Here is a 13,951-nt window from a genome sequence, read left to right as displayed (position 1 = left end):
GGGTCTGTGCGCTGGTGTTCAGCGGGCTCAGGTGGCAGGATTCAAACGTAGACGTGCACGCGTGTCGGATGTACTGGGAATGGGCGCCACAGTTGACGCGTCTCGGGAAAACCGTAACGCTCTTTTAGGCTGCCCCAATCATCCTAATTTTACAAATGGGAAATGTGGATTTGGTAATCTAGAGACTTGTGCAAGATTAGCTCACGACTCATCGGCACAATGAGCCAGGTCTGCGCCCACACGCGGCTGTTTCCTGAGAGAAGGCCGACGATGTTTTCCCCGGTGTGGTGAGAAGAATAGAAGATTTGCGTTCGGAGAGTCCCTCTTAGGAATCCACCTCCAAAGGTGGGGTGGGGTTAAGGGTAGTGCACTGCGGGAAGGCGTGTGCCAGGAAAAGTGGGACTAGAGATTTGAAGAGATAGGAAAGCATGTGTTCTGAAGGTGGAGAGTGTAACTTCTCTGCAGGAAAGGAAGGGGAAGCTTCACCACCCGCCACCCTCCGGGATGGGAGTGATTACAAATTCAATATCTGGAAAGCCTGGCGCTCGAAATCGGCTATTGGGCACCGTGTCTTGCAAGCAACAAGTGCCCTGGCTCTCCCAGAAGCCTGTCGCTGCCTGACTCTGGCCCCTTGCCCACCCGGAGCCCGGGAGGCCAGGCCTGGACGCCCCGAACTCCCCGGGCCTCGACGCCAGGTGTTCAGCTCCCCGACTGCAGCGTGGGGAAGCACTGAGGTGCTGCGGGCTTCCCTCCTCGCGGGGACGGAGGTGGTGGAGGGCTTGTGTCACACAGCCCAGCAGGCAGGCTCCGGGCACTGGGCTCCTCCAGGGCCAGCCCAGGCCCGCTCTCCTCCTTAACCTCTCAGTTATCCACTCTCCTGAGTGGCCCCACAATTATAGGGACAATGTGTTTAGTAAAGCTCTTTAGACAGTGGAAAGTTCCGAGGTTTTCTGGGCGTTGTGTTCCGGAGGCGGGGCCGGGACCCGCTGACGGCGGTTTCCCCAGCCCTGTTCCCCCCCCTTCTCTGCCCCCCTTAGCCACGGGGCAGCAGAAAGAGGCGGCCAGCCTACTCCTGCCCTTCGGCCGGACGAGCCACGGCTGCCGCGCCGCCACCTCTGCACCTGCCTGGCTGAGGTGAGATGCCTGGCGCGAGGTCAGGGCGGTGCGCACAAGCCCGCGCAGAGCTGCTCAAGCCGCTGGGGCGATGACCTCGAGTGACGGGCGGGAGAAGGGAGTGCGAGGCGGGTGGAATCACCCCCAAGGGAGCGGGAAGAACAAGAATTTTTATGTGACCTGGTAACGGGTCCTAACTTTGCCACTCAGGAGCCTAGAAAATGTCAACGAAGTTTTAGGGACCTTGGTTTTCTCAGAGAGAAATGAGAATAACACTGTGTTGCCCACCCACCCGGGGGGGATGACAGTTCTCTTTTCTGAGATGCGGTCCCTCGGGCAACTGGGGAGACACGGAACCCAGAGCTGGAGAGAGCAGGCGCGCTCTCGGCTGTTTTAACCCTTCCTGCCGTGGCACGAAAATCTGAAATTTGAAACATCAGAAGTGGCCATGCAGGAACAATTGAAGTCAAGTGCAATGGAGGTCGTATTGCACTCTTGGTCTTTCCAGCAAAGGAAAGACTTTGGCTGTTTGGGAGAAGCCGAGTCTTCCGGCCTGCCCCCAGGGCCCGCCCCAAAGGGCGCAGGGAGCCCAGTGGGTACGTGGTTGTGCCCCTACGCTTCTTGCTTGGGAACTAGGTCCCGCAGACGCGCGAGAAAAAACCCTCTGCCGCTTTGGCTGCACAATAACCGGGCAGCAAAAGCTGAGAGACGGTCGGTCCCTTCCCGGGACTCAGCCCAACCTGGATTCAGCTTCTTCGGCCGCCCCAAATCCCAAGCCCTGAGAACCCGCGGTGCACCCCGCGCGCCTTGCGGCGTGGGCACCCGGGCCACACTTCCGAGCTGTTCGCGAAGCGGGCGCCAGCCCCGCGCTTCGCTTAAGGAAAGCGCTTGAGGGCCCGAGGGAGCTCCAGTCGAATCGACCAGGCCTGCGTAGTCTCTCAGGTGGCCTGTCACAAAGAAACAAATCCACAGTCAAGATCCTCGCTCGCCTCTGCCCGGAGAGCCTGGGATTGACCCGGGTACCCCGAATAATCCGAATCCTATCCTGGTTCACTCCAGTCCTTCCGGCAGAGCAGAAGCGACCTGCAGCCGGAGCGCAGAGGAGGCTGACAAGGAGCCTCCGGTAGCTACCTGGGGAGGGACAAGGCGATTTGGTGGTGTCTCCGCGGTTTACTCGGATATTTGATGACCCGACGTCCTGTCGGTGATTAGCTACCCTCGCCCTCCCGCTCATCACACCCCCACGTGCTGTTCGGAGTCAGTGTCTTGGCAGGAGCCTCAGGGCTCTGATTCTAGCGCGGGTGTGGAGCTGGTCAAGGAGAGGTTTCTCCGAGCGCCCAGGACCAGCTTACCCGATACCCCGCTGGGCACCCCTCAAGTTGAAGGGGCAGAGAATCTCAAGTACACTGGTCAAAATTCGCTGTTGAGAACACTTTTTTTTTTTTTTTTTTTTTTTTTTTTTTTTTTTTTTTTTTTTTTTTTTTTTTTTTTTTTTTTTAACATCTTTATTGGGGTATAATTGCTTTACAATGGTGTGTTAGTTTCTGATTTATAACAAAGTGAATCAGCTATACATATACATGTGCTCCCATGTGTCTTCCCTCCTGCATCTCCCTCCCTCCCACTCTCCCCCTCCCACCCCTCCAGGCTGTCCCAAAGCCCCGAGCTAATATCCCTGTGCCTTGCGGCTGCTTCCCCCCAGCTCTCCACCCCACCACGTTTGTTAGTGTGTATATGTCCATGACTCTCTCTCGCCCTGTCAAAACTCACCCTTCCTCCTCCCCATATCCCCAAGTCCGCTCTCCAGTAGGTCTGCGCCTCCATTCCTGTCTTATCCCTAGGTTCTTCATGACATTTTTTCCCCTCAAATTCCATATATATGTGTTAGCATACGGTATCTGTCTTTGTCTTTCTGACTTACTTCACTCTGTATGACAGACTCTAGGTCTATCCATCTCATTACAAATATCTCAATTTCATTTCTTTTTAAGGCTGAGTAATATTCCATTGTGTATATGTGCCACATCTTCTTTATCCATTCGTCCGATGATGGGCGCCCAGGTTCTTTCCATCTCCGGGCTATTGTAAATAGAGCTGCAATGAACATTTTGGTACATGACTCCTTTTGAATTTTGGTTTTCTCAGGGTATATGCCCAGTAGTGGGATTGCTGGGTCATATGGCAACTCTATCTGTAGTTTTTTAAGGAACCTCCATACTGTTCTCCATAGTGGCTGAACCAATTCACATTCCCACCAGCAGTGCAAGAGTGTCCCCTTTTCTCCACACCCTCTCCAGCATTTATTGTTTCTAGATTTTTTGATGATGGCCATTCTGACTGGTGTGAGATGATATCTCATTGTAGTTTTGATTTGCATTTCTCTAATGATTAATGATGTTGAGCATTCTTTCATGTGTTTGTTGGCATTCTGTATATCTTCTTTGGAGAAATGTCTATTTAGGTCTTCTGCCCATTTTTGGATGGGGTTGTTTGTTTTTTTGTTATTGAGCTGCATGAGCTGCTTGTAAATTTTGGAGATTAATCCTTTGTCAGTTGCTTCATTTGCAAATGTTTTCTCCCATTCTGAGGGTTGTCTTTTGGTCTTGATTATGGTTTCCTTTGCTGTGCAAAAGCTTTGAAGTTTCATTAGGTCCCATTTGTTTATTTTTGTTTTTATTTCCATTACTCTAGGAGGTGGGTCAGAAAGGATCTTGCTGTGATTTATGTCATAGAGTGTTCTTCCTATGTTTTCCTCTAAGAGTTTGATAGTTTCTGGCCTTACATTTAGGTCTTTAATCCATTTTGAGCTTATTTTTGTGTATGGTGTTAGGGAGTGATCTAATCTCATACTTTTACATGTACCTGTCCAGTTTTCCCAGCACCATTTATTGAAGAGGCTGTCCTTTCTCCACTGTACATTCCTGCCTCCTTTATCAAAGATAAGGTGTCCATATGTGCATGGGTTTATCTCTGGGCTTTCTATCCTGTTCCACTGATCTATCTTTCTGTTTTTGTGCCAGTACCATACTGTCTTGATTACTGTTGCTTTGTAGTATAGTCTGAAGTCAGGGAGCCTGATTCCTCCAGCTCCTTTTTTCGTTCTCAAAATTGCTTTGGCTATTCGGGGTCTTTTGTGTTTCCATACAAATTGCGAAATTTTTTGTTCTAGTTCTGTGAAAAATGCCAGTGGTAGTTTAATAGGGATTGCATTGAATCTGTAGATTGCTTTGGGTAGTAGAGTCATTTTCACAATGTTGATTCTTCCCATCCAAGAACATGGTATATCTCTCCATCTATTTGTATCATCTTTAATTTCTTTCATCAGTGTCTTATAATTTTCTGCATACAGGTCTTTCGTATCCTTAGGTAGGTTTATTCCTAGATATTTTATTCGTTTTGTTGCAATGGTAAATGGGAGTGTTTTCTTGATTTCACTTTCAGATTTTTCATCATTAGTATATAGGAATGCCAGAGATTTCTGTGCATTAATTTTGTATCCTGCTACTTTACCAAATTCATTGATTAGCTCTAGTAGTTTTCTGGTAGCATCTTTAGGATTCTCTATGTATAGTATCATGTCATCTGCAAACAGTGACAGCTTTACTTCTTCTTTTCCGATGTGGATTCCTTTTATTTCCTTTTCTTCTCTGATTGCTGTGGCTAAAACTTCCAAAACTATGTTGAATAAGAGTGGTGAGAGTGGGCAACCTTGTCTTGTTCCTGATCTTAGTGGAAATGCTTTCAGTTTTTCACCATTGAGGATGATGTTTGCTGTGGGCTTGTCATATATGGCCTTTATTATGTTGAGGAAAGTTCCCTCTATGCCCACTTTCTGGAGGGTTTTTATCATAAATGGGTGTTGAATTTTGTCAAAAGCTTTCTCTGCATCTATTGAGATGATCATATGGTTTTTCTCCTTCAATTTGTTAATATGGTTTATCACATTGATAGATTTGCGTATATTGAAGAATCCTTGCATTCCTGGAATAAACCCCACTTGATCATGGTGTATGATCCTTTTAATGTGCTGTTGGATTCTGTTTGCTAGTATTTTGTTGAGGATTTTTGCATCTATGTTCATCAGTGATATTGGCCTGTAGTTTTCTTTCTTTGTGACATCCTTGTCTGGTTTTGGTATCAAGGTGATGGTGGCCTCGTAGAAGGAATTTGGGAGTGTTCCTCCCTCTGCTATATTTTGGAAGAGTTCGAGAAGGATAGGTGTTAGCTCTTCTCTAAACGTTTGATAGAATTCACCTGTGAAGCCATCTGGTCCTGGGCTTTTGTTTGTTGGAAGATTTTTAATCACACTTTCAATTTCAGTGCTTGTGATTGGTCTGTTCATATTTTCTATTTCTTCCTGATTCAGTCTTGGCAGGTTGTGCATTTCTAAGAATTTGTCCATTTCTTCCAGATTGTCCATTTTATTGGCATAGAGTTGCTTGTAGTAATCTCTCATGATTTTTTTTATTTCTGCAGTGTCAGTTGTTATTTCTCCTTTCTCATTTCTAATTCTATTGATTTGAGTCTTCTCCCTTTTTTTCTTGATGAGTCTAGCTAGTGGTTTATCTATTTTGTTTATCTTCTCAAAGAACCAGCTTTTAGTTTTATTGATCTTTGCTATCGTTTCCTTCATTTCTTTTTCATTTATTTCTGATCTGATTTTTATGATTTCTTTCCTTCTGCTAGCTTTGGGGCTTTTTTGTTCTTCTTTCTCTAATTGCTTGAGGTGCAAGGTTAGGTTGTTTATTCGAGATGTTTCCTGCTTCTTAAGGTGGGCTTGTATTGCTATAAACTTCCCCCTTAGAACTGCTTTTGCTGCATCCCATAGGTTTTGGGTCGTTGTGTCTCCATTGTCATTTGTTTCTAGGTATTTTTTTATTTCCTCTTTAATTTCTTCAGTGATCACTTCATTATTAAGTAGTGTATTGTTTAGCCTCCATGTGCTTGTATATTTTACAGATCTTTTCCTGTAATTGATATCTAGTCTCATGGCGTTGTGGTCAGAAAAGATACTTGATACAATTTCAATTTTCTTAAATTTACCAAGGCTTGATTTGTGACCCAAGATATGATCTATCCTGGAGAATGTTCCATGAGCACTTGAGAAAAATGTGTAATCTGTTGTTTTTGGATGGAGTGTCCTATAAATATCAATTAAGTCCATCTTGTTTAATGTATCATTTAAAGCTTGTGTTTCCTTATTTATTTTCATTTTGGATGATCTGTCCATGGGTGAAAGTGGGGTGTTAAAGTCCCCTACTATGAATGTGTTACTGTCTATTTCCCCTTTTATGGCTGTTAGTATTTGCCTTACGTATTGAGGTGCTCCTATGTTGGGTGCATAAATATTTACAATTGTTATATCTTCTTCTTGGATCGATCCCTTGATCATTATGTAGTGTCCTTCTTTATCCCTTTTAATAGTCCTTATTTTAAAGTCTATTTTGTCTGATATGAGAATTGCTACTCCAGCTTTCTTTTGGTTTCCATTTGCATGGAATATCTTTTTCCATCCCCTTACTTTCAGTCTGTATGTGTCTCTAGGTCTGAGGTGGGTCTCTTGTAGACAGCATATATAAGGGTCTTGTTTTTGTATCCATTCAGCCAATCTGTGTCTTTTGGTGGGAGCATTTAGTCCATTTACATTTAAGGTAATTATCGATATGTATGTTCCTATTCCCATTTTCTATATTGTTTTGGGTTCGTTATTATAGGTCGTTTCCTTCTTTTGCATTTCTTATCTAGAGGAGTTCCTTTAGCATTTGTTGTAAAGCTGGTTTGGTGGTGCTGAACTCTCTCAGCTTTTGCTTGTCTGTAAAGGTTTTAATTTCTCCATCAAATCTGAATGAGATCCTTGCTGGGTAGAGTAGTCTTGGTTGCAGGTTTTTCTCCTTCATCACTTTCAGTATGTCCTGCCACTCCCTTCTGGCTTGTAGGGTTTCTGCTGAGAGATCAGCTGTTAACCTTATGGGGATTCCCTTGTGTGTTATTTGTTGTTTTTCCCTTGCTGCTTTTAATATGCTTTCTTTGTATTTAATTTTTGATAGTTTGATTAATATGTGTCTTGGCGTATTTCTCCTTGTATTTATCCTGTATGGGACTCTCTGTGCTTCCTGGACTTGATTAACTATTTCCTTTCCCATATTAGGGAAGTTTTCAACTATAATCTCTTCAAATATTTTCTCAGTCCCTTTCTTTTTTTCTTCTTCTTCTGGAACCCCTATAATTCGAATGTTGGTGCGTTTAATGTTGTCCCAGAGCTCTCTGAGACTGTCCTCAGTTCTTTTCATTCTTTTTTCTTTATTCTGCTCTGCAGTAGTTATTTCCACTACTTTATCTTCCAGGTCACTTATCCGTTCTTCTGCCTCAGTTATTCTGCTATTGATCCTATCTAGAGTACTTTTAATTTCATTTATTGCGTTGTTCATCGTTGCTTGTTTCATCTTTATGTCTTCTAGGTCCTTGTTAACTGTTTCTTGCATTTTGTCTATTCTACTTCCAAGATTTCGGATCATCCTTACTATCATTATTCTGAATTCTTTTTCAGGTAGATTGCCTATTTCCTCTTCATTTGTTAGGTCTGGTGGGTTTTTATCTTGCTCCTTCATCTGCTGTGTGTTTTTCTGTCTTCTCATTTTGCTTATCTTACTGTGTTTGGGGTCTCCTTTTTGCAGGCTGCACGCTCGTAGTTCCCGTTGTTTTTGATGTCTGTCTCCAGTGGCTAAGGTTGTTTCAGCGGGTTGTGTAGGCTTCCTGGTGGAGGGGACTAGTGCCTGTGTTGTGCTGGATGAGGCTCGGTCTTGTCTCTCTAGTGGGCAGATTCACGTCTGGTGGTGTGTTTTGGGGTGTCTGTGGCCTTGTTATGATTTTAGGCAGCCTCTCTGCTAATGGGTGGGGTTGTGTTCCTGTTTTGCTAGTTGTTTGGCATAGGTTGTCCAGCACTGTGGCTTGCTGGTCGTTGAGTGAAGCTGGGTGCTGGTGTTAAGATGGAGGTCTCTGGGAGATGTCCACCGTTTAATATTATGTGGAGCTGGGAGGTCTCTTGTTGATCAGTTTCCTGAAGTTGGCTCTCCTACCTCAGAGGCAGAGCCCTGCCTCCTGGGCTGGAGCACCAAGAGCCTTTCATCCACACGGCTCAGAATAAAAGGGAGGAAAAGTAGAGAGAATTATTAGAAGTATGAGGAAAGAAAGAAGGAAAGGAGGAAAGGAAGGAAGGAAGAAAGAAGCAAAGAAGGAAAGAAAGGAGGGAGGGAGGGAGGAAGGAAGGAAGGAAGGAGGGAAAGAAGGGGAAAATGTAGAGAGAATTATTAGAAGTTTGAGGAAAGAAAGAGGGAAAGGAGGAAAGGAAGGAAGGAAGAAAGAAGCAAAGAAGGAAAGAAAGGAGGGAGGGAGGGAGGGAGGAAGGAAGGAAAGAAGGAGGGAAAGAAGGAGAAAATGTAGAGAGAATTAGTAGAAGTTTGAGGAAAGAGAGAAGGAAAGGAGGAAAGGAAGGAAGGAAGAAAGAAGCAAAGAAGGAAAGAAAGGAGGGAGGGAGGGAGGAAGGAAGGAAGGTAGGAGGGAAAGAAGGAGAAAATGTAGAGAGAATTAGTAGAAGTTTGAGGAAAGAAAGAAGGAAAGGAGGAAAGGAGGAAAGGAAGGAAGGAAGAAAGAAGCAAAGAAGGAAAGAAAGGAGGGAGGGAGGGAGGAAGGGAGGAAGGAAGGAAGGAAAGAAGGAAAAAAGACAGAAAGAAAGAAGATACAGTAAAAATAAAATAAAGTATAATATAGTTATTGTACTAAAAAATATTTAAAACAAAAAAAAAAAGAAAAAGAAAAAAAAAAAAAAAAAAAAAAAAAAAAGAACAGATAGAACCCTAGGACAAATGCTGGAAACAAAGCTATACAGAGAAAATCTTACACAGAAGCATACACATACGTGTTCACAAAGAGAGGCAAAGTGGGAAAAATCATAAATCCTGCTCCCAGAGACCACCTCCTCAACCTGGGGTGATTCGCTGTCTAAAGGAGGGAAGGAAGGAAGGAAAGAAAGAAAGAACGAAGGTAAAGTACAATAAAGTTATTACAATTAAAATTAATTATTAAGAAAAAAAATTTTTTTTTTTTTAAAAAAAAAACATGGACGGATAGAGCCCTAGGACAAATGTTGGAAGCAAAGCTATACAGAGAAAATCTTACACAGAAGCATACACATACACGTTCACAATGAGAGGCAAAGGGGGAAAAATCCTAAATCCTGCTCCCAGAGACCACCTCCTCAACCTGGGGTGATTTGCTGTCTAAAGGAGGGAAGGAAGGAAGGAAAGAAAGAAAGAAAGAACGAAGGTAAAGTACAATAAAGTTATTGCAATTAAAATTAATTATTAAGAAAGAAAAAAAAATTTTTTTTTTTTTTAAAAAAAAACCATGGACGGATAGAGCCCTAGGACAAATGTTGGAAGCAAAGCTATACAGAGAAAATCTTACACAGAAGCATACACATACACGTTCACAAAGAGAGGCAAAGGGGGAAAAATCCTAAATCCTGCTCCCAGAGACCACCTCCTCAACCTGGGGTGATTTGCTGTCTAAAGGAGGGAAGGAAGGAAGGAAAGAAAGAAAGAAAGAACGAAGGTAAAGTACAATAAAGTTATTGCAATTAAAATTAATTATTAAGAAAGAAAAAAAATTTTTTTTTTTTTTTTAAAAAACCATGGAAGGATAGAGCCCTAGGACAACTATTGGGAGCAAAGCTATACAGAGAAAATCTTACACAGAAGCATACACCTACACGTTCACAAAGAGAGGCAAAGGGGGAAAAATCATAAATCCTGCTCCCAGAGACCACCTCCTCAATTTGGGGTGATTAGTTGTCTAAAGGAGGGAAGGAAGGAAGGAAAGAAAGAAAGAAAGAACGAAGGTAAAGTTCAATAAAGTTATTACAATTAAAATTAATTATTAAAAAAAAATTTTTTTTTTTTTTTAAAAAAAAAAAAAACCCATGGACGGATAGAGCCCTAGGACAAATGGTGGAAACAAGAGTATACAGACAAAATCTCACACAGAAGCATACATGCCCACATTCACAAAAAGAGGAAAAGGGAAAAAAATCACCGATCTCGCTCCTAAATTCCCCCTCTTCAATTTGGGCTCACTCCCTGTCTATTCAGGTATTCCACAATGCAGGGCACATCAAGTTGATTGTGGAGCTTCAATCCGCCGCCTCCGCGGCTGCCGGGAGAGACCTCCCCCTCTCCTCCCTGCTCTCACAGCTCACAGGAGCTCAGCTTTGTACCCGGCCCTGCCCCTGCGCGCTGATCGCTGGAGGGCGTCTGTTTTTTTTTGCTCAGATAGGACGGGGTTAAAGGAGCCGCTGATTCGGGAGCTCCGGCTCACTCAGGCCGGGGGTTGGGGGATGGGGGAAGGCGGGGCACTGCGTGCGGGGCGGGCCTGCGGCGGCAGAGGCGGCGTGACGCTGCGGCAGAGGCCGGCGTGACGCTGCACCAGCCTGAGACCCGCCGTGCGGGAAGCTGTCCCCAGATCCCGGGAACCCGGCAGCGGCGGCCTGCACAGGCTCCGCGGAAGAGGGGCGCGGAGAGTGACCTGTGCTCGCACACAGCCCCCCTGGTGGCGGCAGCAGCAGCCCCAGCGTCTCCCGCCCGTCTCTGGGCTCCGCAGTTTCAGCCGCGGCTCGCGCCCGTCTCTGGGGCTCGCGCTTCCCGCCGCGGCTCGCGCCCGTCTCGGGGGCTCGCGCTTCCCGCCGCGGCTCGCGCCCGTCTCGGGGGCTCGCGCCCTCAGCCGAGGCTCGCGCCCGTCTCTGGGGTTTGCGCTTTTTAGCCGCGGCTCGCGCCCTTCTCTGGAGTTCCTTTAAGCAGCGCTCTTAAACCCCTCTCCTCGCGCGCCAGGAAACAAAGAGGGAAGAAAAAGTCTCTTGCCTCTTCGGCCGGTGCAGGCTTTTCCCCGAACTCCCTCCCGGCTAGTCGTGGCGCACCAACCCCTCCAGGCTATGCTCAAGCCGCCAACCCCAGTCCTCTCCCCGCGCTCCGTCCAAAACCGAAACCCGAGCCTCAGCTCGCAGCCCCGCCCGCCCCGGCGGGTAAGCAGACAAGCCTCTCGGGTTGGTGAGTGCCGGTCGGCACCGATCGTCTGTGCAGGAATCCCCCCGCTTTGCCCTCCGCACCCGTCGCTGTGCTCCACTCCGCGGTCCCGAAGCTCCCCCCTCCGCCTCCCGCAGTCTCCGCCCGCGGAGGGGCTTCCTAGTGTGTGGAAACTTTTCCTCCTTTACAGCTCCCTCCCACTGGTGCAGGTGCCGTCCTTATTCTTTTGTCTCTGTTTTTTCTTTTTTCTTTTGCCCTACCCAGGTACGTGGGGAGTTTCTTGCCTTTTGGGAGCTCTGAGGTCTTCTGCCAGCCTTCAGTAGGTGTTCGGTAGGAGTTGTTCCACGTGTATATGTATTTCTGGTGTATCCGTGAGGAGGAAGGCGATCTCCACGTCTTACTCTTCCGCCATCTTCCCGCCCCGAGCGAGAACACTTTGAAGTTGGGTATCTGTGACTGCACCACTCTCCCTCCCCCAGCTCCCCGCTCGGCCAGATGCACCAGAAAGCGGTGCTTTGATCTTGCAAAGCAGCAATTTATATTTCTTTATTTTTTTTTCTGTAAAAGGATGATTGGACCCGGGAGAAAATAATGTAATTCCGCGGGCGCAGGGCTGAGGAGAGTCTTTCTGGGCCGGGCCAGGCTGGGCCCGAGGCGCCAGGCACACATCTGTTCGCTCGGCTTTGCAGGGCATTCCTCTCCGCCAGAGTTTCTTCTTCCCCTCCTCGGCGGACCGGTCCCTGTGACTCACCCCAGGCGGGCAGCTGGGCTTTATTTGTCTTCGACCTAGAGAAGCTGAGAGAGAAGCTGCGAGTGTGTGTGTGTGGGGGGGGGGGGGTGCGGGGTGGGGAGGTGCTGTCGGAAAAGCTAAGACGGAGGCTCCACTTAGATGACTTGAATTGGGAGGGAGGGAAGGAGGAGCTCAGAGGAAAAAGTACCTCCTGCCTTCCAGGGGAGAACTCGGTGCCCGCTGCCCTCCACCCTCTTCCCTGCCAGGAAAGGAGGGAATGGGGGCAGCTGCAGACTCAGTGGGTGGAGGGCCAATACCAATCCGTTCCCATAGGTCTTTCCCGCCGTGGGGATTTACTGAAATAAAACAACGCAACCTTTCCCGGTATTTTGCCTAATAACTTCAAACTGGATTAAGATTCGGGAGAATATTCAACTACTGAAAGCGCCAATCAAACGCCGTGGCGGGCTTCCCACCGACTCCCCCCATCCTCACACGCATCTGGAGAGCCCTCCCTCCTCTGACTGGGCAGACCTGGCCAAATTCCCAAAGCTCTAGTGTCTGCTTGGGGTCTCTGATTGCATGCGGTCCTCAGCCCTGTCTCCCCATCACTGCGCTCTCTGTACTCTACCTGAAATCTCTTCTCTTCCCTCTCTCTGGTCCCAGGAGGCTCTCTATCCGGTACTTGAGGAAGAGGGGTGTGTGTGTTTTGGTGTGTGTGTGGGGGTCACCCTGCCCTTCAATCTGCAAGCTGGTCCTGCTAGGCTACCAGGTTCTCTGCAGGAGTCTGGTTTAAGAACCCTTACCTGAGGGCTTCAAAACCTAGGCCACCAGGGCTCTGCAGTGCACGGTGTGCTTGCTGGAAAGACTGATTTTCCAGGCCCCTTCCCTAATGCTCTGCCCTGACTCACCCCAAATCCTACCTTGTGAAGATGGGTCAGGGTGCAGTACCCTGATTTTATGGCCAGACCACACTGGGGCTAGGTTTTCAGAAGCTGAAGCAGTCCTAGCCTCTTTCTTCCCACTTTTTCTTTCCCTTTGCTTTCTTTTTCCTTTTCTTTCCTTTCGTTATTTTCCCTTTCCTTTCTCTTTTTCTTCTTTAAGTTTTATCTTTTCCTTCTATCCTTCCTTTCCCTCTCATGTTTCTCTGGCTTTTACTTTATCCAGCCTCTCTGTCTTAAACGCCCCAGTCCATGTTTTTCAGGCTCTAAGGAGGCCAATGGCCAGCCTGCCCACCCGGACTGTTACACCCAGATAGAGCCTGCAGGGGGGTGGCGTGGGAAACTGGGAGCACGACAGAAGCCAACCGTCTGGAGGGCTCAGGAGAGGGGCCTGCCGGGTCCTCCTTGTACACACCTTTCCTCTCACTTGTTTGACCAGCACTCCCACTCACATTTCTCCTCACAGTCTTCCCCACAAGACACATGGGAGCTCAGCTTCCAGTTATCATGTAAAAGTTCAGGGAAAATAGATGGAAAGACGGCTAGGAGTTTTCCCAGGCAGGTAGGAGAGTGGCCAGGCCAGCTTGTTGGGTGGAAAAATGCTTCTGTGGCATCGAGGGAAACTCCCTGGTGGGTGGGACATGGGTAAAGATTACTGGTGAGGGCAGGAGGGAGGTTAAAGAACAGAGAGAGCTCAAGCCTTGTGTCATACACACACCAAGGAAACCGGCACAACGCTCCATTGCCTGCACAGGAGTTTTAAAAAGCAGTGTTTGCTCAGAGCAAGTTCGCCAGCGAGACTGGATTTGCCATCAGGGGGAGAGAAAAAAAAAATAGCCTAAGAAGAGAGGCCGCCAACATTCCACCGAGAAATTGAAATCGGGAAAAGGGGAGAAGGAGGAGGTAAGGTCTTCTTGCGTTTCACCCACTTCCCTCTCTCCGGGTCCCGCAGGAAATGGCTGGCTGGGCCTTCCTAGGGACTGTCTTCCCCCTGCAGCTCCCTTAGCACCTGCAGCCCCAGTTCCCCAGGCCAGCCTTATGCTGGGAGTGGGAGGGAGGACCTAGGCCTGCAGCCTGGACAAGGGGAGGTGGCT

The sequence above is a fragment of the Phocoena phocoena genome, chromosome 1 (assembly GCF_963924675.1).
Source record: "Phocoena phocoena chromosome 1, mPhoPho1.1, whole genome shotgun sequence".
NCBI classification, from domain to species: Eukaryota; Metazoa; Chordata; class Mammalia; order Artiodactyla; family Phocoenidae; genus Phocoena; species Phocoena phocoena.
The sequence above is the reverse complement of the archived record's forward strand: the minus strand, read 5'-3'. Positions refer to the sequence as shown.